The sequence below is a fragment of the Gorilla gorilla genome, chromosome 6 (assembly GCF_029281585.2).
Source record: "Gorilla gorilla gorilla isolate KB3781 chromosome 6, NHGRI_mGorGor1-v2.1_pri, whole genome shotgun sequence".
In the NCBI taxonomy this organism is placed as follows: Eukaryota; Metazoa; Chordata; class Mammalia; order Primates; family Hominidae; genus Gorilla; species Gorilla gorilla.
In genome coordinates, this window is record NC_073230.2 from 47,964,925 (window position 1) to 47,991,691 (window position 26,767).

At 40.4% G+C, this 26,767-nt stretch overlaps 1 protein-coding gene, 1 long non-coding RNA gene and 1 other non-coding gene across 9 annotated transcripts in view; all 3 read right to left on the reverse strand.

Moving 5' to 3' along the window:
* HECW1 (HECT, C2 and WW domain containing E3 ubiquitin protein ligase 1) overlaps positions 1-26,767 on the reverse strand; it is a 449,170-nt gene that overhangs the window by 389,289 nt on the left and 33,114 nt on the right. The gene's annotated exons all lie outside the window — the stretch shown is intronic.
* LOC129523843 (uncharacterized) lies at positions 9,299-22,284 on the reverse strand. Its single transcript, XR_008667507.1, has 2 exons — positions 21,340-22,284; positions 9,299-9,541 (listed from the first exon to the last, which is right to left on the reverse strand). It is a non-coding gene; the product is annotated as an uncharacterized lncRNA (long non-coding RNA).
* On the reverse strand, positions 21,475-21,586 carry MIR3943 (microRNA mir-3943). Its single transcript, NR_106423.1, has one exon. It is a non-coding gene; the product is annotated as a microRNA mir-3943 (primary transcript).

Here is a 26,767-nt window from a genome sequence, read left to right on the forward strand (position 1 = left end):
AATTAGTAAACATGGGTATAATTCAACCCTGCCTAGATGTATACATGGATTTTGATGTATAAACATGGGCATGTGTGAAAGAATTTATCGAAAAAAAAATCCTAGAAATCTCTAGGATTTCTAGAGATTTTTAGAAAATACTAAAAATTTTCTAAAAATAGAAAATTTTTTTCTATTTTTTCCATAGTGAAAATACTAAGAGTTGTAGTTTGTATTTTATTTTATTTATTTATCTAGAGACAGAGTCTCACCCTGTCCACCAGGCTGGAGTGCAGTGGCGCAATCTCGGCTCACTGCAACCTCCACCTCCTGGGTTCAAGTGATTCTCGTGCCTTAGCCTCCTGAGTAGCTGAGATTACACATCCCCCCCACCCCCACCATTGTGCCTGGCTAATTTTTTTTTTTTTTTTGTATTTTTAGTAGAGACAGAGTCTTAACACGTTGGCCAGGCTGGTTTTGAACACCAGACCTCAAGTTATCCACCCGCCTCAGCCTCCCAAAGTGCTGGGATTACAGATGTGAGCCACTGTGCCTGGATTTTTATTTTATTTTTGTACCTATAAGCAATCTACATAACACTGAGCAACTGTAAAAATCTTTTATCTGCTTGAAGATTCAGCTCATCAAAACTTAAAGCTCACAGCACACAAGTAACATTAAACTAATCTCAAAAACTGTCAAAAGAAAGACCCCAAAAGCATTTTACTTTTATTATCTACAAGTGCCATCTTACTGCAAGAGTTCTTGCAATGTAGCCAACAACAGGGAGAAGGGATAAGGATGCCCAATCCATTGAGGAAGATTCTGTATTAAACACTTTCAAGTCTGATAGTTTATCATTCTCAGACAATTCTTCAAAATCTCAGGCTTAGATATTTTTCTAGGATATGAGATAAACGCCCCTTTTTTCCTTTCATTGTACTGCATGCATCTGTTAAAACCTATTGTATTGAAATGGTTTTTAAGAGGCTGTTTCCCACTTGTTTGCGAACATGGAGCTCCTGAGCATTGTCCTTTCCTTGGAGCCCGGCCAGCACGCAGTGGCTGACCAAAAGTGTGATGCCCAAACTTTTCAACGTTCATTCAAGCTTTGAGCAAGAACTAAAGAAATAGCAGACTTATGGACTGGAAAATACAACTGTGAAAAATGAGATTTTATAAAAGCAGCACACGAAATCTTAACCATCTGAGTGTGTGTGTGTGTATGTGCGTGTGTTTCACCAGTAACCTTGGACAGTTCAATATTTAGTGGAATCACATTTCCCAGCACTCAGAATATATGGAACTCCTTGATTGTAAAGGCATAATCTTCATTCCACATAAGAAAGTCAAGCATTTTACTTTTTCTAAACTCACACACTTATTTTCATGTTTTCATTTTTAAGTTAAAATTTGAGAAGACTCAAATACCAAATCCATGGATTTTCATGCTTGTGCACTCCCATCTGACCAACCACAGTGTGCCCCTGTTGAGCTTTTGTAAGGAGGCGAAAATGCGACTGATCCACAACAGTGTCACTTTCTCTAGCTCAAGGACACTGGTTTCATTCATGTTTCCCCTGGCTGCCTAACCTTTTGCACAAACGTTTTTCTTTTCCTCCCTGTGTGGGAAAGGACACTCACCCTGCACATGTGCTGCTCCGCCCTACTTTCAGCTCAGCCAACTCTGATTTCCTTGGGGTCTATGTACTCACTCTATCCCCACCTTTGCACGGTCAGCTGGGCCACTTTCATCCCTCACCGGATAGCTGGCATCCACTTAATAAGTCCTTCCTGAACTCACTCTCACTTCCCAACCCATCCTCCAGGCCTGGATGATCTGTGAATTTGCTTTCTGTTAATACATACCATGCACCTTTGACAAGGCCCTTTCAAATGCAACCCCTGCTACCACTATTTTCCAGCCACCCTGACCTCTGCCAGAGAGAGTGTGCTGTCCCTTCAGGGCCTGTTCACAAGCTGTAACCTTACGGTGACTAACCCCTTCTTTTGGCCTAAGCTAATTTGCATGGGTTTCTTCCATAACCAAGAGTCCCAACTCATATGTGACTGGGAGCCAAGGGTGCCCATGAAACCAGCGGTCTCCAACCTTTTTGGGACCACAGACCTGTTTCATGGAAAACAATTTTTCCACAGACAGGGGTGGGGGAGGATGATTTTGAGATGATTCAAGAACATTACATTTATTGTGCACTTTATTTCTACTATTATTACATTGTAATATATAATGTATACACATGTATATATTATTACATGTTAATATATACAGTAACAGATCATCAGGCATTAGATCCTCATGAGGAGCCCACAACCTAGATCCCTTGCATGTGCAGTCCACAATAAGGTTCGTGCTCCTATGAGAATCTTGTCACCACTGATCTGACAGGAGGCGGAGCTCAAGCGGTAATGCTTGCTCACCTCCTGCTGTGAGGCCCAGTTCCCAACAGGCCATGGCCCAGTACCAGCCCCATGGCCCGGGGGTTGGGGACCCCTGCATTAAATGATCTGTCCAGCAGTTCTGATAAAGATGATGTTGGCAGACAAAGTAATCACTTACTCTCTATACATGTGGCTCTGTGCTACCCTAGAGGCTCAAAATCAATCAGCCTCACCAGGTAGGGGATTGTCCCCTGGGGGTGGGGAATTGGCATCATGAGGAGGAAGATAAGATGTGTTTAAGATACAAAGATCGGGAGGCTGAGGCAGGAGAATGGCATGAACCCGGGAGGCGAAGCTTGCAGTGAGCCGAGATCACGCCACTGTACTCTAGCCTGGGCGACAGCGAGACTCCGTTTCAAAAAAAAAAAAAGATACAAAGATAAGAAAAGCAATATAATGTAATTTTTGTTAAGGAGTTTATAACACTGGTCATTTTAGGCAAGAGCAAAGTACTAGCATATGATAATTAAGCCCATTACTTTTACTCTCATAGAAGTGAAATTGGGCTGAGTTGGGATGCTTAAGTTCTTTTTCTGAGCTTTGCCTGGACACCAGTGGTTCTCAATGGGGAAAAGGGTGTATCTCCCAGGGGTATCCGTCAACATCTGGAGACATTTTTGGTTGTTACAACTTACAGTAGAAAGGGTGAGGCGTGGGTTGCTACTGGCATCTGGTGGGCAGAGGCCAGGATGCTGTGGCACACCCTGCCATGCGCAAGTCAGCCCCCATGACAATAAAGTGTCCAGCCCCTGGGAAACAGAGCTCTAGGCTCTACATTTCACCTCCATACAGGTATTTCCTGAACTTCCGGATCTCATCTAACTTATCATCAAAATGTAGTGGAAAGATGACAGAATTGGGAATGCAAGGTCCTCTTTCAGCTATGGGAGTAGCAATGAATAGCATATGATCCCTTGTAATTACCCAGTAATGTAAATTGAGGGAGAGCATTTGATTTCTTTCCCTACTAATTTCAAATATACAAGTAATGCATGAACATATTCTCCTGGTAAAACAATTTAAATACTACAGGTAAAAGTAAAGTCCTCCAAGAAATCACCCCCCACCCAAGCTCTCAGAAGTCACCATTTCAGTTTATTATCAGTTTGGTGCATATCTTTCTGTAGTGAACAATGAGAAATTTCCTGCCCCCCTTAAATGTTTTATTTCACCAATCTGGTTGGAGTAGAATCATATCTTGTCAGTGTTTTAACATGCATAGTGCTAATTGCAGGTGAAACTGAGTATCCTTGCATATACTTACTGACTTTTATTTCCTCTGTGAATTGCCTGTTCACCTCCTTCACTGATTTGTGTCTGTCTATGTATGTGTCTCTTATCCCTATTGATTAATACATACTATCATTATTATTATTATTATTATTTTGGAGACAGGGTTTTGCTGTGTCACCCAGGCTGAAGTGTAGTGGTGCAATCACAGCTTACTGCAGCTTCAGAATCCTAGGCTCAAGCGATCCTTCCACCTCAGTCTCCTGAGTAGCTGGGACCTCAGGCACACACCATCATGCCTGGCTAATTTAAAAAAAAAAATTTCAGAAGATAGGGTCTCAGTATGTTGCCCAGGTTGGTCTCAAACTCCTGGCCTCAAGGGGTCCTCCCACTTCAGCTTCCCAAATTGTTGAGATTACAAGCGTGAGCCACCATGCCCAGCTGGCACATACATATGAGATGCATCGCAAGGTCTCTGTGTGTTCACCTGTATCCCTGCACACCACATAGTGTATAATAGCTGTATGTTTCCTTGTCTCCACTCTCTCTGTCTCTCGCACAGGCTGAACATATAATTGTGATCTGAATTAAGATAGCATCCCATGATTCAACACTCATAAACATGATCTTTGTGCAATGCAGGTGCAAGATATTGGGGACATCATGCAAAAGTGAAACATGTCCAGTCCCTCTCCTCACGACACGTATACAAATCTACTTGTAAAAATAAACTAGTTGGTAATTGAACAAATGCCGAAAGGAAGCATACACCATGGGCTATGGGGATTTAGAGATGGGAGGAATAATTTTACTTGGTGGTGTGGTGTTGGTGAGGGGTATGTGTGATGTGTGAGTATTCAGGAGTGCTGGGTTTACAGTATGGTTGTCTGGTTCAAATTCTAGCTCCAGCATTTATTTACTAGCAAGCCACCTAACCTCTCCAAGCCTCAATTTGTTTCCTCTTTAAAACAGGGTGTGTGTTAGAGTGTGAGTGATCATAATAGTACTGTTTAAGAATTAAATGAGGTGATCCTAGTAACCCTTTTGTCAGCCATTACAGGAGAGAGGGTGGTACTTGAACTAGAACTTAATGCTAGAAGATACCTACATGGGTGGAAAGCAAATTTGTGAAGGTTTGGCTTTTACGCCACAATCCCTCATCCTTCTTTTTTACCCTTTCCTCCCTTATTCCTCCTGAGCACACATTTCTTGAAATCTGCCCCAGCATCCCACCTATGCGTTCTCTTTCTCTCCTTGTAGGTTCCTCTGTAATGTCCTCCCAGGTCCTGCTAGACCTCATCCTCCGAACCTCTTCCAACCTCCCCCCATCCGGAGTCGGTTGAATAGTGGATCCCTTAAATTCATATCCACCCTTTTAGAACTTCAGAATATGACTTTATTTGGAAAGAGGCTCTTTGCAGAGGTGATTAAGCAAGGATCTTGAGATAAAATCACCCTAGATTTAGGGTGGACTCTAAGTGCAATGACTAGTATTCCTTGAATAGAAGAGAAGACACAGAGACATAGGGGAAGGAGGCCATATGGAGATGAAGGCAAGAGTTGGAGTTATGTGGCCACAAACCGAGAAAGGTCAAGCACCACCAGGAGCTGGAAGAGGATAGGGGAGGATCCTCCTCTAGGGCCTTTGAAGGGAGCATGGCCCTTCTCATACCTAATATGAGACTTCTGGCTTCCAGAACTGAGAGAATAAATTCCTGTTGCTTTAGGCCATAAAGTTTGTGAAAAGTTGTTATAGCAATGGGAAGTGAATCCACTATCTCATCAGAAAGGGGTCTTTTGGAAACATCCCACTCTGGTCATGCCTCTTGCCTGCCTTGCGTCATTCAGTGGCTGCCTACAGCCTGAGAGGTGAAGTCCCCTGGGGCCTGGCACACGGGGTCATCCACATGTGGCCACAGTTGCTGAGCTCTCCAGGAGCACCTGTCATCACCCATGGCCAGCCATGGCCTGTGCCTGTGCTGCCCTCCCTGGCCCCACCCTCAGTCCTGTGCTGGTAATTAATTAAGATCAATAATTCAAATGGGCCCTTTCCACCTGACCAACAGAATGGTTTGCAGCATTCACCTCAGTGTCTTAGTACTCTTTAGTGGACAAAGGTTCCTATTATACTTCCTCTCAAGTTATGAATCATCTATAATCATCAATAAAATGTAATCTGAAGGATAATGTATACTGTGCAATGTGAAATAAACAAAACATCTTTTTAGTAAAGAAAAGCTTTTACTTGTAATGTGACTAATCCCTATCTTTTCTTAAAATATCAGTAATAATAAGAGTTGGCTCAGGGGTCAGCCTTCCCTCATCCATCTCCACTCTGCAGCTGGCCTGGGTGCTTCTTCTAGATCCCAATACTATTATAGCTTGGGTAGGCATCTAGCTTATTACTCACCATTTCAAAGTCAACCTCCTTCACCAGGCCAGGCACAGTGGCTCATGCCTATAATCTTAGCACTTTGGGAGGCCAAGGCAGGTGGAACACACCTGAGGTCAGGAGTTCGTGACCAACCTGGCCAACATAGCAAAACCCCATCTCTACTAAAAATACAAAAGTAGCTGGCTGTGGTGGTGGGTGCCTGTAATCCCAGCTACTTGGGAGGCTGAGGCAAGAGAATTGCTTGAACCCAGGGGGCAGAGGTTGCAGTGAGCTGAGACAGCGCCACTTCACTCCAGCCTGGGCGAAAGAGTGAAACTCTGTCTCAAAAAAAACCAAAAACACAAACAAACAAAAATCCCTTCACCAGAGAGGAAGGAAGACTTTTAACCATGTCCAATTCATTTTTGTGACCTAGCCACTCCAGCTGCGCTTGAACCACGGCAGGAGCTCATAGACACTGGTTGAATAATTGAATGAGTGAATGAGTATATTAATAGGCAAGGAGTTAGAGGGAAAGTCCTCTTTTAAATCTGCATTGGGAGTCAGAATCTCAACACATGCAAATGGCTGATGGCATGGTTTTATATCTCTGGCATGACTGATTGAAATAAGAAATAGGAAGTTATTTCTGCTGGAGACACAGCATCTCAACTTTATTTGTCTTAATATAAAGCTTATAGCATATTTTCACAACTGCTGGCATGATTGATTGTAAGGAAACTATTACTAAAAACAAATCTAAGTGATTAGAGTGGGCTCACAACGCCTATGTAAGGATAAAAAGCATCATACAACCAGAAACCAAAAACTCTACATAGGAGAGTTGTGTCCTTTTCAAATGCACAAAAAGCAAAAATAAAATCACTCTTATGTTCTCAAATCTATCTAAACTCCACAGAGTAAGCATCTTACACCTTCACGGATAATTGATCGAATTGTTATTAATGACCTTTGATGTCATTAGAGGCTGTTGTATTCAAACACACACACACACACCTGTGGGCACACACACAAACACCCCCCCCCCAAAAGCCCAGTGTCCTTTGCATTATTTTCTAACCTCATGATATATAACATAATTCATACACAGTGTTCTAAAGTTGGAAATTGTATGCACATGGCTGCCAATGTGTTCTGGAAATCTCCAACTCTGGACACAAAAGTGAAAACAGAGGAAAAGAAAAAGGGAAATTGATACATTTCAATAAACATTACAAACAATCAGTGCACTGTAATAATACTTGAAATAGATGCCAGCGAAAATTAAAATCCCTTTTATTTCCATTATTTTATTATTTTCATCATTTAGGGATTGAGAGGGCCTTACTATTGAAACCAAATTTCAAGCCAGACTAACTTATGGCATTTCTCCAAAAGTGGAAATGTTCTGAAACAAGGGAGCAGTTACAAATATAGACAAAGGGGCATTCCCTGACTCACAGAGAGAGGAACCTTTAGAAACCACTGATTCATCCTTCTGCTTTCAGCCATGACTCTTCACTCTTAAGACACTCGCTGATGAATGAGCTCGTGTTATGATGACCTGCAGAGTGCAGGACAAATATTCTGAATCATACACCATGGAAGCGCGGCTCCATGCTCGGCATCTCCTTTCTAATTCTGGAAGAGTCTGCACTCGCCTCACATGCACCATCAGTCCTGGAGATCTGACCCCAGGATGTGGCGCTCTCTGTCCTCGCCTCTTTCTCCATTGCTTCTCCCTCCCTCCACACCAAAAGGAAAGTCCAGTCCAGTGGCCCTGAAACACACCCACTATGCACCAAGGACTGTGCCATGGCTGCTGGCCCTGCAGGGGCCTGACCCTCAGGAGGCCTGATAAAGGAAGGAGGCAGGGGTGTGTCTTCCCATGGGGAGCACAGGAGAGGTGCACTGAGGGGAGTCTGGGCACACAGCACAGATGCCGAGCAGCCTCCTCCACTCAAGGCTCGATCCAGAGGACACCCTGGTGCCTTCTTGACTTCCCAATGTTGCTGAATCTTCCCCCAGGAGGCCCCACTGGCACCTTCAACTCAACTTATGCAAAACACTGTTTCAATATGTGCTAACATTTTATTGGTCGTGCACTTTTTATTAGCTGCTTTAATTTTTTGAAAGTAATTGAGGCATAAATAAATCATAAAAATAATAACTATTAAGTGCCAATGGCTGAGCCCTTCTTCCTCCTGCCTTCTCTGCTGCCTCCCTGTCTCCAGCCCATGCAGACCAGATGACTCAGGCCAACTCTGACTTCTCTTTGGCCATTCCTCTCCCCAGCCTGGTCCTTAGCTGCTTTTTGACTTGCCCCATGTATTGGCTCCCTTTCATTCCCACTACCTCCACCCAAGCCTGGGCCTCCAACCGCTCTCTTCGCTGCCTGCCCTGGCTCTTCTCCCTGTGTGAAATCTGCCAGCCAGGGCAAGATGAACCCCTGCCCACCTCCTGTCACCCAAGGCCCAGTTTTTTCTCTTAGACTGAGATTCTAGAAATACTAAATAAATTACTTGCTCTTGCCAGAACAGGACAATGACTTCCTTCTTTACAGTTGTACTCCACTGTTCGAGTCACCTGCAATACCCTCATCTTTGCTTGTCCAAATCCTTCCATCAAATCCAAACATCTCCACCATTTCTCAGTGGTTAGACCCAAAATGTGAGGGTTCCTGGCAGCCACATGTAGCAGGCAAGGAGGGAATGAACAAGATTAGGAAGAATTAAAGCAGAGCCATTTCGGGGAGCTTAGTTGATCGAACCTGGGGCAACTCTTTCCCAGGGATCATAACTGGTCACTGAATCTGGGTTCTGGCTGACGGCTGGGGATGGAAGACTGGGAGCATGAGGGTGACTTGTAGCAAGCTCCCTGGATGACTGGCGTATGGTCTGCGACTTGGCCTGGACCTTCAAATGGAAGGTCAGGTAGCCTAGGGAGGTGGGTTGAGGAATCCAGCCAGAAGCAGAGCCTGCCTCCATCTCCCCAGTCTTCGCAGCACCTCCCCCTGGACAGAACAAGGGTGGTGTTTGGCATACAATGAGCACTTCTGTCACTGCACACAGTGGGGGTGTGTATGTGTGTTGTGCATGCACACTGATCAACATGGTGTCCTTTCCATATATGGTTCGCAATCCAACCCAAGGTGAAATGTATTTGCAATCCTCAAACTAGTAATGAATCTGATCAGATTTGCGTTCTTTTCTTCCAATAGCTTGGCAATGGGGAGAAATTGTTCAAGAAGCCTGGTGTGTGTTTGTTTGTTTATTGGGAGTGTTTTGCACAGATGGGATACAGCAAAAGGCTTTGGGACTGTTCTCGTCAACTCCCTTGCCTTTGCCTGCACAGGTCCAAGGGTGCCGGGTTGTTTCAGTTAATGAGTTTCATAGTCACACAGGATTTGGAGTCTAACAAAGGTAAGCAACTCCTCTGCTCACTGCTCATGTGACCTTAGGCAACTTCTTTGACTTCTCTAAGACTCATGTTCTTCATCTGTAAAACAACAGTAACAATAGTTGCCTCTTTATAGAGTTGTTGAGAGATTAGCTCAGATGATGCTTGTAAAGGTAGTTAGAACAATGCCTCCCACAGAACAAGTGCTCCATAAAGTACTGCTGCTATTATTAGAATGTTATTATTGCAGTAATATGGGAGCTTTGTTTATAGGGACCACTACCTCAGTATTAAAAGGCATTCCCAGGATCTCCAAGTGAGATCTTACTCAGTTTTTCTCCCTATGGAATCTCCTGGCTTACCGCCTGTAATAAGATGAATGGTGGGCCTCCAAAAGATATGTCCAAGTCCTAATGCCTGGCAACTGTGAATATGACCTTATTTGGGAAAAGGGTGCATATGTAATTGGGTCAAGTATCTTGAGATAAAAAGTTCATCCTGGATTATTCAGGTGGATCCTAAATCCAATGGCAAGTGTCCTTGTGAGGGACATGCAGAGGAGAGACAGAGAGAAGAGGAGGCAGACCATGGAGACGGAGGTTGGAGTGATGCAGTCATTGCCACCAAGCAACTGGAACCCCCAGAAGCTAGGAGAGGAAAGGCACTGATTGGGCTCTGGAGCCTTGTGAGGGAGTACAGCCCTGCCAATGCCTGGATCTCAGACTTCTGGCCTCTAGAACTTTGAGAGAATACATTTCTATTGTTTTAAGCCACCAAGTTTGTAGTAATTTGTTACGGCAGCCCAAGGAAACTGATCCACTAACAAGTAAGTTCTAAATATCATCTTGCTTTCTTTTTCAATTCCTTACAAAACACAAGGAAACGAACAAAAAGTAGCCGAGAGTGATAAGACACACTAATGGATAGATCTTGATGTTCACTAGAGTGGATATCCAATTGTTTATGGTGTTCATTAACGTGAAATCATTTTTTTCCTCCCACCAGTTATGAGAGAAGAGTGATCACAGAGCAAGTGACAGATGCCACCATCACATCTGCATGTTCAATAGTGGGCGGTGAAAGGTGCAAGCCCATGAAAAGCTCAAGCACCACCCCAGGACATTCATGGGAAACGGGTCAGGTTGCAGATATAGCACAGAGGACACAGATGCACACAAGTGACACCACAATGAAGACACTTTGTAGAGAAGTGTATATGGGAATTAGGGACCGGAGAAAAAGGAAAAGGAAAAATCTAAAATATAAGCTTAATTAGCCAGGAGTAACAGAATCACCCAGTCTTAGTGACACAGAGACCTTGGAAGTTCACCCTCCAAAATAATGGAAACCGTCATCACCTCTCCAACCTTAGCTTGAATACTTCCAGGAATGGAGAGTTCACTATCTCACAAGGCTGCATTATCTGAAAGCGATATTTGAAATATCTTTCTCAGTCAGAGCCAGAGAAAATGTATCTCGCTGTACCATGCACTACTGGTGCTGTTTCTGATTTAAGAACTGTACACAATCCTTACATTCATTTACTCAACAGATACTGCCTAGGCCTGTGCTGTGCACCAAGCACTGTAATTACACAAGGGATCTAGAGGCTTAGGAGCCCTCTGCTGTCAGGACAAGGCCACACTTCAGAGAGGTTGCTATGGGATCTCTAACTTCCCTCCACCAGCTCTTCTCATTCTCAGACTGAATCTAAAACATTACCAATAGGAATACCATTAACCAACATAATGAAAAATAATTGTACCAATAGCATTAAAAAAAACCCAAAGCCATCTCAAAAACCATGTCATAGAAACCAATGGGCAACTGCAAAAGGGAGGCCTCTTGAAAAAGTGACACTAATTCAGATTCTTTTGTCATCCTTCATTCCCAATCAGTCATGACACACAGTTCCACCTGTGTGTCACCACTCCCTGGACTCTGAGTTTTCAAAGGTCCCAGCCCCGCTTTACCCCACAGGACCCAGGGGACTCACACACCCAGGGCCAACATCCCTTCAAGAAAGCTGATGGTTTAGAAGGAGAAAAAAAACCCTGTAGAAATGGAGAGATGTTATAAAATTTAAATAAGGAAAGTAAATTGAATAAGGTAAAAATAAATAAGTAAATAAATAAATAAATACGACAACTGTAAAAGGCACAGCACACTGGGCTGGAACAGTAGAAGTGCTGAAACTCATGAACAAAAGAGCTTGTCCCTGAGGTAGAATTTGATACAATTTTATTGGCCTTTGTGAAAGAAATAGGAGAAATAATATTTTATTTATTTTATTTGTAAGCCATCATAATTGCTAAAGAAATTTTGAAAAAAAAAGAAAATTAATGAGATGAATTAAAAGTATAGTAAATGACAATAATTAACAGTGTGGTTCTGGACCAGAACCACAGATCAACGGAACGAAAGAAACTCCAAAAACAAACACTGATACGTTGAAGACTTTGCGATGAGTAAAAGTGACATTTCCAAACCAAGGGAGAATGGATGAATTACTCAACGCGTGCCTCTAGGACATTTATGGAGGGAAAACATTATATCTCTCTTTTACCAAAATAAAGTCGAAGCATTGAAATGTAAAAAGAAAGAAAACCATAAAATTATTAGAAAATCCAAGTGGATAGTAACATCCTGCTAGGGGTGAAGGCAGCTTTCATTTTTCTAACCACAAGACTAAACCACAACAACACAAGTGAAGCATTGAGAGCTCTGACCAAAGAATGAAAAAAAGTATTTGCATAAAAAAAATTAACAAAAATCCAAAGGCAAACAACAAATTAGGGGGAAATATTGAAAATATGTATAAAAGGCAATTCTTTACATATAAAGGATATCTTAAATTATAAAACAAATGACAAACAGACCCATAGAAAAATGGGCAAAGATCACGAAGATGCCACCCACAAATCAGTAAGTGCAAAGGGACAAAAGTATCTGCAAAACTGTTTAATCTCACTAGTTATCAAAATAATGTGAAGTGAAACAATAGTTTAATTTGCTCATTTATCAATTGGTGAGGATTTTAATAAACAAGAAAATAGTGTATGTACTATATTTGTAAAGATATAGCTGGGCGCGGTGGCTCACGTCTGTAATCGCAGCACTTTGAGAGGCCGAGGCGGGCAGATCACGAGGTCAGGAGATCGAGACCATCCTGGCTAACATGGTGAAAATCTGTCTTTACTGAAAATACAAAAAATTAGCCGGGTGTGGTGGTGGGCACCTGTAGTCCCAGCTGCTTGGGAGGCTGAGGCAGGAGAATGGCATGAACCTGGGAGGCGGAGCTTGCAGTGAGCAGAGATCGCCACCACTGCACTCCAGCCTGGGCAACAGAGCAAGATTCCATCTAAAAAAAAAAAAAAAAAAAGAAGGAAATTCTTTTATTTGTAAAGATATAAGGAAATGTTTTTTGTATGTGTTAGTAGAATTGTAAATTCATAAAAACTATCTGACGGACAATTTGTCAATCTCAGAAACTTTAAAAATGTGCATATACCTGTGCCCAAGTTCTACTTTTTAGAAATTTTTTTTAAGGAAACTAACATATCAATGTATAAAGATTTAGCTAAAAGGATATAAAAGCCAGAGTTATTTGCATAAGAGATAAATGGTTAAATAAACTGTCAGATTCCAATGAGATCACTTGGACACAGGGTGGGGAACATCACACACCGGGGCCTGTCGGGGGGTTGGGGGCTGGGGGAAGGATAGCATTAGGAGAAATACCTAAGGTAAGTGATGAGTTGATGGGTGCAGCAAACCAACATGGCACATGTATACACATATATCAAATCTGCACGTTGTGCACATGTACCCTAGAACTTAAAGTATAATAATAAAAAAAAGAAAACGAACAAAGGTAAAAAAATTGAAAAATAAAAAATTCCTCTTAAAAAAATACATAAATAAATAAATAAACTGTCAGATTCATGCAATGGCGTGAATGTTTACTGCAGCAGTTCTCAGGCTGTGGTCCCTAGACCAGCAGCTCCAGCACCATCTGGGAACTTGTTAAAAATGCAAATTATCTGGCCCTTTCCCACCTACTGAATCAGAACCTCTGGAGAGTGATGCCCAGCAATCTGTGTTTTAACAAACCTTCCGTGTGATTCTGATGCACAGTATAGTTTGAGAACCTCTCTCTTGGTGTGTAAGTCAGGGTCCTAGGAGGAACTAGATGAGACACTTGAATTGGTTACCTGAAGTATTTCGAACTATTCACAAAAAGAAAGTAAACCACGAGCATGGTGCAGTTACCATTGTCTCAAGGGGATGGTAACTGGAACCCAGGGAGAGGTAGCTGGGTGGGAATGACTGCCTGATGGAGCAGGCAAGATGGAAAGGGGGAGGGGATGGGATTGGAGGGGCAGATGGGAGATGTGCGGCACATGCCCTCGTTGTAAAGGATTGTGCAGGAGAATATCCACATGAAAGGTGTTCATGAAATATCCAGTTTTTAAAAAGTGGTACCCAGTTCCTTTTTCATTCAGAAATATATATCATACATATTTTGTATGCACCCACAGATATGCATGAAAAAATGCTTGTAGGATATATGCCAAAGTATTAATAGTAGTTATGTCCAGATCTTGAGATAATGGGTAAGTTCTTATTACTTGATCCTTTTTGCTTATCTATGTTTTCTAAAAGTTCTACAATAAACATGCAAGAAAAAAATTTAATGCATTCCCTTAAGCAAAATCATGAATATAAGAATCTCAAAGAAAATTGGAAAACTGGTGTGTTTCCCCAATATCTTAATTTTTATGGTTTATGTATAATAACCACCCATATTGGTCAACCTGTATTGCCTTTTACCTTGACAAGTTTTTGGAAGCAATGTGGTTGTAAGAAGAGAAAATGTAGTAAGTAATAGTTAGTACTATTTAGTAAACATTTCTTCAGTGACTACTCCAAATAAAACACTGCACAAAGTGCTTCCTGAATTATCTCAATCAATACTCACAAGAAGCTTAAAAGCCTTATATTATACTTCACTGTATTGATAAGGAAATTAAAGCTAAGATACATGAGTTATCTGTACTAGACTACATCTTCACTTTTCATCTTAGGGGAGCAAGGACTCAGACCAGAGCTGTCTAAGGCCAAAATCTGTGCTCTACATTTCTGTGGATGTGAGGAAATATGATTTTGAAAATAATGTATTGGCTGGGCACGGTGGCTCATGCCTATAGTCCCAGCACTTTGGGAGGCCAAGACAGGTGCACCGCTTGAGCTCAGGAGATTAAGACCGGCCTGGGCAACGCGGCGAAACCCCATCACTACAAAAAATAGAAAAATTAGCCAGGTTTGGTGGCATGTGCCTATAGTACCAGCTACTCAGTAGGCTAAGGTGGGAAGATCGCTTAAGCCTGGGAAACAGAGGTTGCAGTGAGCTGAGACTGCACCACTGCACTCCAGGTTGAGTGACATAGTGAGACCCTGTCTCAAAAAAAGAAAGAAAAGAAAATATCAATTTTATCCTTATAAATGTAAACCCTGTGACAGCACAATTCACTGCATAATTTCACACAGTAATTTATTATTCTATGAGTACAGCAATGGTTTTCATGTAAGTATCTGAATATTACAGTCAAAATTATTATTTTAATAGTCTACTCAGAAATGATTTAATATATCAAATGTAAAAACTTTCTTTTTTTACTTTGGTCTTGAATAATGCAGCCAGAGGAATGAATCTACTGATAACATTTTTTTGGGTGTTTGATAGAATCTACTGGAAAGAATTCATTTTCAACTATGAAAACTCTGGAGTTTCCTAAAGATTAATTCAAGCCATTATACCCGAAGCAACACTTCCCACAATGTTTAATGTGTCCCATAAATGTTTGATTTTGGGCTTATAGTCTGAGTGGTACTTTTTTATACGCATGCCTCTCCTATTGAATGTAAATTCCTTTGAAATAAAGGTGCATATTTTATTAGTATTGACTTCCACTATGCCTAGCACAAAGCCCAGGTTTGCGAATGAACATGTGTCAGTCAGGACAGGCTAAATTATGCTGTGGTAACAAATAGCCCCTCAAATCTCATTGACTTAATCTGATAAAAGTTTCTTTTCTCATTCACACTACATGTCTAATCTGGGTGGGTAGGGAAGGCCTGCTTATAAGAAACTCATGCTGATGGAAGCTTCAGCTTGACCCATGCTTTCCTGATCACTTTGGTGTGGGAAGATAATGTGGTGAATGGCCTCATAAACTTCAACCTAGAGGTAACACACATCACTTCCACTTATTCCACTGGCCAGTGCAGGTCACATGACCATGCCTAAGGTGAACAGGGCTACCACATGCCTGGAAGATGGAGAACCAGAAATATCTGGTACAATATTAAGGACTGGCACAAAAAGGTTTTGGGAACGAATCATGAAATTATTAATTAGCACTTGTTAATTCATTTACTCACTAGTGACAGCCTACTATCTCAGGTTATCTTTTCTGACACGAATCAAGCCAAACATAGAAATAGATACACATCGTTTTGAGGTTGCAATTGTGTTATTGCTGAAATATTAATTTTATTTCATTATGTGTGGCAAAATTCATATTAATTCTACATTTATTCACTAGTTTGATCTTTCCAGAGCTACTAAGATAAGAGAAATACCATTGATTAATAATGACCATTAACAAAAGTGAGAGAAGAAAGACTGGCTTGGGCACACCCCATAATTCATTCACTTAATTCAGTGAACATCTACTGGGGGCCTGCTCTGTCCCAGATACCTCAGAGACTCTGCGAGTATGAAGCTGACGAACACTTAATGCACACCAAAATCTTAAAGTATTGTAAAGAATAAGTTTTTCTTTATATGGTAGTCTTTCATGTACAAGATATTTGTCTTGTTTTCCTTTTATAATTTTATTAAAAAGTCATTTTTAAAAAACTTCCAATTATTGATCCTTCATCACAGTTTAGAATTGGTAGAATTTATTTCTCCCAGTTAAGTGTTCTTAACTATTTAACTGCAGTGCTAATTTTCTTCCTGTATTACCGTCACTGGATTCATTCTGGATTTACTGTTTTAAACGAACAAAGAAAGACACTAGTGAAATGTAGACTGTTGCCAGTCTAAGTGGTTCTGTCCATGAATAAAAGACCTTTGTGAGCACAGGCCTTTTGTGTTCATTCACGAATCTGCTGTTACACCTGTGAGACTGTTGTACTGGACCCGGGAAGGTGGCAGGACCTCTCTGAGCTCAGCATGCCTGTGAGCACAAGGGTTTCTCTGAAGTCAATTTCATAAAATCAGTGTCCATTGTATCCCATGATAAATGCTCGCCAGCTTTTATTATCTTAGAGACAATTGCTACAGAGAAAAGTCAAAACGGTAATACTCACTGAGTAGAGAGGTACACACTCAGCAAATTTATCAAATAGCCTCTTTTAAATCAACCTCCCTGTGTTTACTATACAAAGCATTTCAATAATACATATATATAAAATTCTTTTGCCAAAGTAAAATACAAATTTCTGTAAAGACTTTATAATAATTTTTAGTAAACTCAAGTTCCTTATAAGATGAATGTTTTCCTTTGTTTACTTGTTCTTCCTATTTTCATCTTGGATTTTAACCAAAAAATGTCTTTGAAGAGTTATGAACCTTTTTTGTTCCCAAAGTCTCCTTTTTTCCCTTCCAACTTCCAGTTGCCATGTATTCCAGCCCTCTTGGTATATTCTCCGTTTATTGTTTATTTTTAAGAATTGTATTTCTTTGAGGACATTTTAGAAAGTTGTTAAATTTGATAGCAGTATATTGCGTCTTCATAAGGACATTTACATGTGCGTACAATTTCATAATTTCCAAGAACTTTCCTACATGTGGTCTCACTTGGTAGAGCAAAGCACAAAGTTTGTTATTTTGAAAGTCGTGCTACAAGTTAGCCAGCCACTTGAGGATGTTCCTCAGGAGGTGCATGGATTTACTCCATGACTTGAAAGCAAAAGGCAGGCTCCCTAAGTCACCTGAGCTGCAGCCTTGCGTTGTAGTCTGTACCGCTCACAGAAGGTTACGCTAAATACAAAGTTCAAGATTGGGGAGGAACACCTGGGTAGATGAAGCAGTCTCAGTAATGTTCCAGTTCTAAGGTTACATATGTTCTCTGTACATATCAAATGTTACATAATTTTAAAAATAAAACAAAAAGATAATGCCTAACCTTTCCAGAAAATTATACCTATTTCACTATGGAAGAAACATCACTCTGCAAAAATGCATCTTAGAACCTAGCAGTGAAGGAAGGTTTGAGAGCAGGGAGACTTCTCCAGCAGAAACAGCGCAGTGTGCCTTAAGACATTCCTGCTTCCTGTGCTGGAATACAGGGCTTTCTTGAAATTTCCTCTTTAGGATGCTAGGGGCAAAAATTTCATTTCAAATGCCTACTAATGTTTCCTAATATACACTATTTACCCCCACAAACAAATACACCTAAGGTGTAAAGAAGAACAATACAAATGCTCGTGAAAACCACTGATTACTACAACGAGAATATAATTCACTGGAGAATGGAGGAAACTTTCACTACCTAGAAATGCAAAGGGGACAAATAGAAACGAAACTGGGGAGATTTAACCATAATTTATTTTGTCTTTGACAGATAAAGCAGGTGAATGAATGAGTGAATGAAATTGGTCTTCTGATATTTAACCAGTAAGGAAAAATTAATAGTACATATCAAACTTGTACCTACTAAACAGGAAGTACATCTTCCTTGTAAATGGAACATGCTCAAATATATCAATATATTTGACAAACCACATCACTGGACCACAATGCAGAAATGTTAGAAATTATTAATAAAATTTTAGACACAGACATGTAAACACATGACTACTTGGAAAGATTGTTGACTATTGTAAATAAGTATTTTGCCATAGAGGAAATCAATACCACATTTATAGAACCTTAAGAAAATGGAGGCAGTCATTCATTATTTGCAAATCCAAGAAATAATTTTAAAATACTATTAGAACTGACATGGAATTTGAGTAACAAGATTAAGGCTACATCTCCAAAGAGAAATTGCTTTTCTAACAACTACCAAAAAAAAAATTACAATCTTCAAAAAGTAAACATCTCATTTATCTCATCAACAAAAAGCATAAAATACACAGGCATGTACCTAGAAGTGCCTTGTTCTAATAAAATAGTAAATATTATCTCAATCCTGTATGCTTCACATGAACTCTTTCTGATTCTCACAACTCCAAAAAGTGGGGTTACTGTCTCCATGTTTACTATACAAAGCATTTCAACAATATATATAAAAAATTCCATTTTCCTTGGTCAGACCTCAGGAAAATGAGGTCTGGACAACTGAGTAAATTGTCAGATGCCACATAGCTCTTGGAGAGGCAGGCTGGAAACCTTTGTCCTTCTTCAAAGCCTCTTCAAAGTCTTTCCACTCTCCACTGCCCCTTGATCAGCTGCACAACCAATACAAAGAAAACAGATGCTGACAAGAGGGCTCTGAACTGAATGTAGAGACATCTATGTCCCCAGGTGGGAAAACTAGACATGAGAAAGACTTTTTTCCCCTTAAAATAATGTACGGGTTGAATGTAACCCCAACCAAAATCTCTATGAGACTTCCTTTCTGTAGGGGGAGACACTTTTGTGGAAATGTTACCCCAAAGTTCACGGATATACATCGACAGGAAAGGGAATACATATGCCCATCTCCATTCTCTTTTTCCAGTGCTGACCAGACAGCAGAAGAACACTGTAAAAGCAGTAATTTCACAAGGACAAGAAAATTCAAGAAATAATGACAATGAAACAATCCATATATTTTTAAACAATGGGCTTGATGGAGACCAGTGGTTTTAAAAAAAAAAAATGCAAAGACCAAAAACTAGTGCCCCAAAAAGGAAGTCAGCAGGAAACAAGCCAATTCACATCACAGAATCATAGAAAGTTCTAGAACTCAAGAAAAGCCTACATAAGAGAAGGTGTATATAGGGAAAGCTGGCTCTCGCATCCTCTTACCCACCCCAGCAATCAACAGAAAGTTTATTCTCAGAGGAATTTTTTTAAAAGAAGCTCCAGACTAAGAGGCACCAGGCACAGAAGAGGAGTGACGGACATTACTAAATTGCACCATGCTGACTTAAGCCTTCTCCAGCTCCCAAACTCACAGTCAAGCTCATAACCACAGGAAGAAGTCTGGAGGCTTCTCTGAAGAAAACAACCAGCTCAGGGGGAAACGCCTGCAGATATGAAGACCCGAGGGCCCCCGGAATGAAGTGAGCTCCATCAATTGATAGACTAAATCTCATTCCTAAATGTGACCACACAGCCAAGGACCACCAGATAGTTGAAGAAAGCTTCTAACAGGAAATATAGAGACCAAAACAAACAGGCAGGTAAAAAGAACTTGGAAGAAACAGAGATATTAAGGAACAGAAGAAAACTAACAAAAACAACAACAACAAAGCAATATTGTACCCTTAGAAGAGAGAGCTCATCCATGAAACAGGAACATGAGTCTATAAAAAAGAATAAAGAGTAATATAATGCTCTGAAAAATTAAATACTTCTATCCAACATATTTTAAAAAACCATTTGAAACTTTAGTTCTGGATTGTTACGATTTTATTAATTTATGCCTCTTATTATTAGGACTTTTTTGTTCACCGTTGTATTCCCAAAATACATGGTTTCAAAACACATTTTGGCTTACCTGTGAGATTACTGCTTTCAATGCTTATAACTGTCTCACGTATGTACTATCTTTCCCTTGTATTCGTTCTGTATTCTGATGGGTTTTAATGAGTGGTATAGGTCCTTGAACATTTTTTTCCCAGAAATTATGCATTAACAGAATATTTCCTAAGTATTTTCACATCTCAGAGTATATTTCATTTGTAGCTATACAAATACTAGTTTGTCTACACAAAGGAATCCAGGTTCACAATCTTGGTGAATCTTGCTCCTTTGTCATCAGGCAATTAGTGTGGTAAATGAGCTGTTTCATGACACTTTAGGTTGATCTCTCCCATCTTTTTTTCAGTTTAGAGATCTATAGAATTTATGTCTTTACCCATGAAATTAGAACATATTATTAGGATATGTATATGTATGTGTCTTTTTCAATATTTTGTATGGGTTTGGGAGAAATTTTCACCAGCAACCTCAAATCTTTCTTTAGCCTAGGTAAATTTTCTCTTATATATCTTTAAATATTATCCCTTCTCCATCTGTCCCAATTAGAATGAAGAGAATAAACATATGTTGGATACACTAAATCTATCCTCTCAGTCACTTCTATCTTGTAATTCCTATTTATATTTTCATTCTATGTTCTGTGAAAACCCCTCAAGTTAGTTTCTAAATCCCTAATTCAATTTTTAGCAATGTTTATTTGGTATTTGTTGCCAATATCGGTGGGGCTCCTTCAGCAATCACATTTTAAATTTCCTTTTTCAAAGTAGCCTACTCTTTTGGCACAATATCCCCCACAACTCTCCTTGAGATTGCTAATTGAGATGTTCTTCAATTTTTATTTTAAAAATTAATTGTTTTATGCATTTTCCCAAACACTTCACATCTTCCCCCCACCCATCTGACCTGCTGCTTTTCTTAAAGTGTCTTCAGTTAAAATCCTTCATTGTCTGTCCATGTTTATCAAAGAAAAGTGTAAATCAATCATTTTTACAAGGTTTACTAAGTACTTTCTGTGCCCCAGGCAGAATACCAAAGAATGGAAACTCTAAGTCAAGGAAACCCCAAAATAATCTTATGAGATCATGTTATCCTCCCTGAGTGTCACCTGGGGAAGAAAAGGTGTAGCCAGCTGCACCCAGTTGGGAATTTTTTCCAAATTACTGAGATCTTTCTGCCTCTTGGCTCCACTCACTTCTCCACCCTCTGTCTTGGGACCACGGGACCATCTCTGCAGTCAGGGCTGTAGGTGCCAGGAGAAGTCAGGAAAGGGCACATGAATTGATTTTTCTGTTTCTTTTTTTCTTGTATTTGCTGTGCAAGCCCGGAGTTAGCTGGAGGCCTGTCCAGGTAGGAGCCAGCCGTGGCCCACCCCCCACTTTACTTAGCAAGTTGTCCACGCCAAGTGAAGCCTGGGGGCTAGGCCGCAGCTGCCGTCTGTGTTGGGGGGGTGCTGATACAGATGCTGAAGTCCTTCATCACTGGCTCCCCGGCCCACGGACCTTCCCAGCCACAGCTGTTCTGAGCCAAGAATGTGGCAGGTGTCAACTTGGGACTCCTATCTTCTCTGGATGCCCTGCTGTGCCTGTACTGGGCGGAGGATCACAAAGCACTGACTGGTTTCTTTGCCATTGTGACGCCATCTTTAAAATGCTGATTCAGGCCTGATGCAGTGGCTCATGCCTGTAATCCCAGCACTTTGGGAGGCCAAGGCAGGTAGATCACTTGAGGTCAGGAGTTCAAAACCAGCCTGGCCAGAATGGTGAAACCCCATCTTTACTGAAAATACAAAAATTAGCCGGGCATGATGGCAGGTGCCTATAATCCCAGCTACTCAGGAGGCTGAGGCATAAGAATCACTTGAACCCAGGAAGCAGAGGTTGCAGTGAGCTGACATTGCATCACTGCACTCCTGTCTGGGTGGCAGAGTGAGACTCAATCTAAAATAAAATAAAATAAAATGAAATAAAATGCTGGTTCAGTGATGGTAGCCTTCCAATGTTAAAGCAAATCTATCTGAAATCAATTGGTCAGAGGAATACACAGTGTTATAGACAGCGTAACTAAAAGCTTTCTTAGAAAGTTAAGTAACCTTGGTTCAAATCCTGGTTTCACAAATTACTATGTGAACTTCAGCAAGTTATTTTACTTCTCTATTTCCTTTTCTGTAAAATAGTGATAATAATAGGGTTATTGGGCAGAACAATGAAGTAAGACACTTAAAACAATTCAGCACAGTGCCTGATTTGCAGTAAGTACAATAAATGTTAGTTATCATCATTTTTAACCGTAAGATATATTGCACTGCAAGAAGATATCATGAGATAATATTAGACAAACCCAAAATAAGGGACATTCTATGAAATAGAATTGCACTGCATTCAGCAATGCCAAAAGATATCTATGACCACTACAGTAATTCAAAATTGTTTGAGTTTTACTTTTTTTGATGAAAAAAGAAGTAAAAATAGTAGAAAATTAAAAGTAAAATCATCATTATTTGCAAATCATGCAATACATAAAGTCTAAATAAACCCTATTGTATGAGTGTGTTAATGTATAAAATATGTCTGAAAAAATTTTTGAAGAATATATCTGTAAATATTTTTATTTTAACTTTTAATTTTTGAATAATTTTAGGCTTATAGAAAAGTTGCAAAAATAGGGCAGAGTTACCATTTATCTTCCACCAAGCGTCCTCTTAAGTTAATATCTAATCTTACATCATCATGATACATTTGTCAAAATTAAGTATTGGTACAGTACTATAAACTACTGACATTTGCATGTTTTACCAACATCACTTTTCTGTTCCAAGATTCAATCCAAGATCCCACATTATACTGTTATGTCTCCTTGCTCTCCTCTAATCCATGAGAATTCCTCAGCCTTTCCTTGTCTCTCAGGATGTGGACATTTCAAAAAATTCTGGACAGTTATTTTGTAGCATGACCCTTATTTTGGGTTTGTCTAATATTCTCTCATGATTAGACTGAGGTTGTGTGTTCTGGATAAGAACACACAGAAGTGATGTGTCTTTCTCAGTGCATCATATCTGGAGGTGATATCAATATGTCAACATGATGACCATATGTTTTATTACTGGTGATAATTGACTTTGATCACATGGTTAAGGGGGTCTCTGCTCTAACCTCATTATTTTTTCTTTGTAATCAATACGTATTTAAGGGGGAGATACATTGATACTATGCAAATATTGTATTTCTCCTAAAACTTTTTAGCTTCTAATTTTAGCATTCATCTGTGGATTTTATTTGCCACAATTATTACAGGGTTGTTCTAATGGTAATTTTGTATTTCCTTAATTTCTTCTATGTTTATCAATTGGAATTCTTCTGTAGGGAAGAACTGTCCCTACATTTTTGAGACTCTTTGACTTTCAGGGCTGAAGAAGACTTTGGAGTCTTCTGAGATTTCAGTTTGCCAGCAGTGTAGACATCACCTGAGAGCTTCTTAGAAATGCAAAATCTCAGGCCCTATCCCAGACCTACTAGATCAGAATCTGTGTTTTAGCAAGATCCTTGAGGTACTCATGTTCTTCAAAAGTCACTTTAGTTCCATGTCATCAAGGACTTGATCAATTGAGTCTAAACTTGAAGTTAGCAGCAGAGCCAGACCACAGCTCAGTCTCCCGACTCCCAATGCACCCTTCTTTTCTTATGTGATTGATCCATTCTCTAGAGAAATCCAAAGAGTACAGGCTTTGGACTCAGACCCAAATTTAAGTATCTAACACTGTTTACCTAGCAAGCTACTTAACCTCTCTGAACCTGAGTTTCTGCATATGTAAAGGGCAGGGCAAATATTAGCTAACTTTAAGGATCACAGTGAAGACAAGAGCTACTAGATGGAAAGCATCTGGCAGAATGGCTTGGGCATGAGGACACAGAGACATGCAGGCACATCCTCTTCCAGAAGGGACTGCAGCCAGGTGCTGGGAGTGCTGTCAGCACATGCCTTCAGCTGCTAGCCTCTTCAAGCCTCACCCAAGGTCATGCCTTTTCAGTGGTGACTCACATCCAAAGACAGGGATGTGGAGGCCCAGCCATTTTGGCCAGACACAGAATGGAACAACCTTGATGACCATTTCAGCTCCAGAACTCTTTGAGGTCTGCTGGCCTTCTTTCTGCTCTGTCCTGTTTTATAGCTCACCTCTCCCTTGGCTCATTCCCCTTTCTGCCCCCTTCCTTCACAGATGTTGAATTCAAGGGCACTCCCTACACGCAAATCCATCTCAGGTTTCATTTCCAGGAGAACTCAAACTGCCACATGGCACAAAATAGATTCTCAAGAATTGGGAACAACTGTTATAAATATCATTATTATGTCTTTGGGGGATGAGCTTTGCAAATTGCCCACTATCACTAAATAGAAAGTGACCCAAATATGTACTAAGTTTTTATTATACACCTGGCCTAGTGCTCAGCTTAGGGATATAAAGTTTAGCAAAACAATGCTACGTGCTGTCTAGTAGGGAAGACTGAAAATAAACTAGACGGTGCAATTAACCCAAACATCATTTTGGCAAGACTACTGTGGCCAATGGCCAGTCCCTTCGCAGCTGAAACTCTCCTGATACACACAACTTGAAACAGCACCATCAAGGGCCATTACTGGAGAACCCTAGTTGGGAGATGGCAGATGAATCATCACTCCTTTTTTAATTAAAAAAAGGGTACATGACCTGATTTTAAACTAAAGAAATTTATTGTTTTCTTAAAAACTCTTTGTTTACCTTCGACACAAAAAAGTCCACAAATAGATGTAAGCAAGTTCTGGACATCCAAGCCATGATGAATATGGAACTGAGTTTTATAGCTCTGCTTTCAAAAGTACCTCTTACACGTTTATCTATGGTTTCATTTCAGCTGTTCTGCAATAACAAAAGAAAAACTACATTGTGCTTCAATTGCAAAGGAATGGGCACTGAAAGCTGAAAAAAATCATGTTTCTCCAAGCAAAGGGCAAAATGCACTCTATGTCACTATTTCAATTGGATGAAATGGTGTAAAGCTCAATTCTCAATTATTTACTGTAATGCAAGATGCTTAGCCTGGAGTGCTGTTAAAAAAAAAAAACTACATTCTTTCAAGATTAAATGCATATTACCATTAGAGAAATCAGAATAGGCACATTAAAATATTTGCCTGGGAACTACCTATTATTCTTTAGCTCTGGCTTTGAAAGCCTAGTAAAGGTTTCCTTGGATAATAGACAACTTTAATAGTCTTTCACAACAAAAGTTAAAAGTACAAAATTTCCATTACCCACTGCTGGCCAGAGGCAAGTTCCTCAAAGGGTATGCAAATACACTGGCACATAAAGCAGCCATAAAATAGTCTTTAGAAGCAATATGGCACCCCCAAAGTGGCAAATAACCTAGTTCCTGTATCCTAGTTTGATGATCTTCACCACCTACTCAAGTTCTCCATCTTCATTTCTTCATGTCCACATATTCTGGGATAAGCACCATACACTAATGGGCCATGAGCTCTCTGTGCATGGACATGGGGCTTGGCCAGTGCCCTGCTGCCACTGGCTCCTGATTAGCCTGGCACATCTTCCTTGTCTGCATGGAGTGGGCATCCCCAAAGAAGCCTTGTCCATCATACATCCTCTATTTCTCCCCTTCAGAAGCTTCTCTCTTTAAAGACCTGATACTTCAGTGAAATTCCATCTAAGAACCACCAGGTGAATAGACAAGCAGTGGTTCAGAATTGTTACGGTAATGCTTGGGCAACTTATTAAGACTCTAATTTCCAGGTCCAGCTGTAAATGTTCCATTCCCTTTCTCCCCTTTTCACCAGTTAAGGCTTATTCATTTCCTTATTATTAATTCAAAATATTATATACTGCCTTATAACCAAAATATTTCAGTGATGGCATTGATACATATAATCTAGTGGTTTCCAACCAGAGGCAGTTTTGCTCCCCATGGGACATTTGGAAAACTCTAGAGATATTTTTGATTGTTACAACTGGAGAGGGTAGGGTGGGTGCAGCTGCTACTAGCAAGCAGAGGCCAGAGATGCTGCCAAATATCCTACAAAGCAAAGGGCAGCCTCCAACAAAAAAGAATCATTGGACCCAGAATGTCAACAGTGCCAAGGTGGAGAAACCCTAAATCCAATACCACAGAAAATTAAGTGGAAAAGGAAATTAGGACAAAGCAAAATTGGAAGCAAGATAGTAAAATTCAGTCAAAGGCAAACACTTTGCTGTAAATGGGGATAGACTCGGCTTTGAGTTTCCTATCAGCCAAACCAAAGAGGAGACACGGGGTAGTGGAGAGAATCACATCTTCCATTGTAAGGGCCCCAAGTGATAAATCCAGGTGTGATTTAACTGTGGCTTCTTCTCACCGCATACCACTGTGCAAGGAAGGAAGGAGCAAAAACCAACACCGTTCAGCAAGAGCAGTTCTACAGAGGACCCAAAGTGGTAGACCCAAGTCAACTTCCACTCTGTTATTACTATTTTTTTTTTTACCGTGGAGGTGACACACAGAAGATACAGAGGGTTGGGTAGCCTACACATCTTTCATAAAATGATTTAGTGCTCTGTTTCTCACAACCATCCTCTGGATAACACTTGGGCAACAG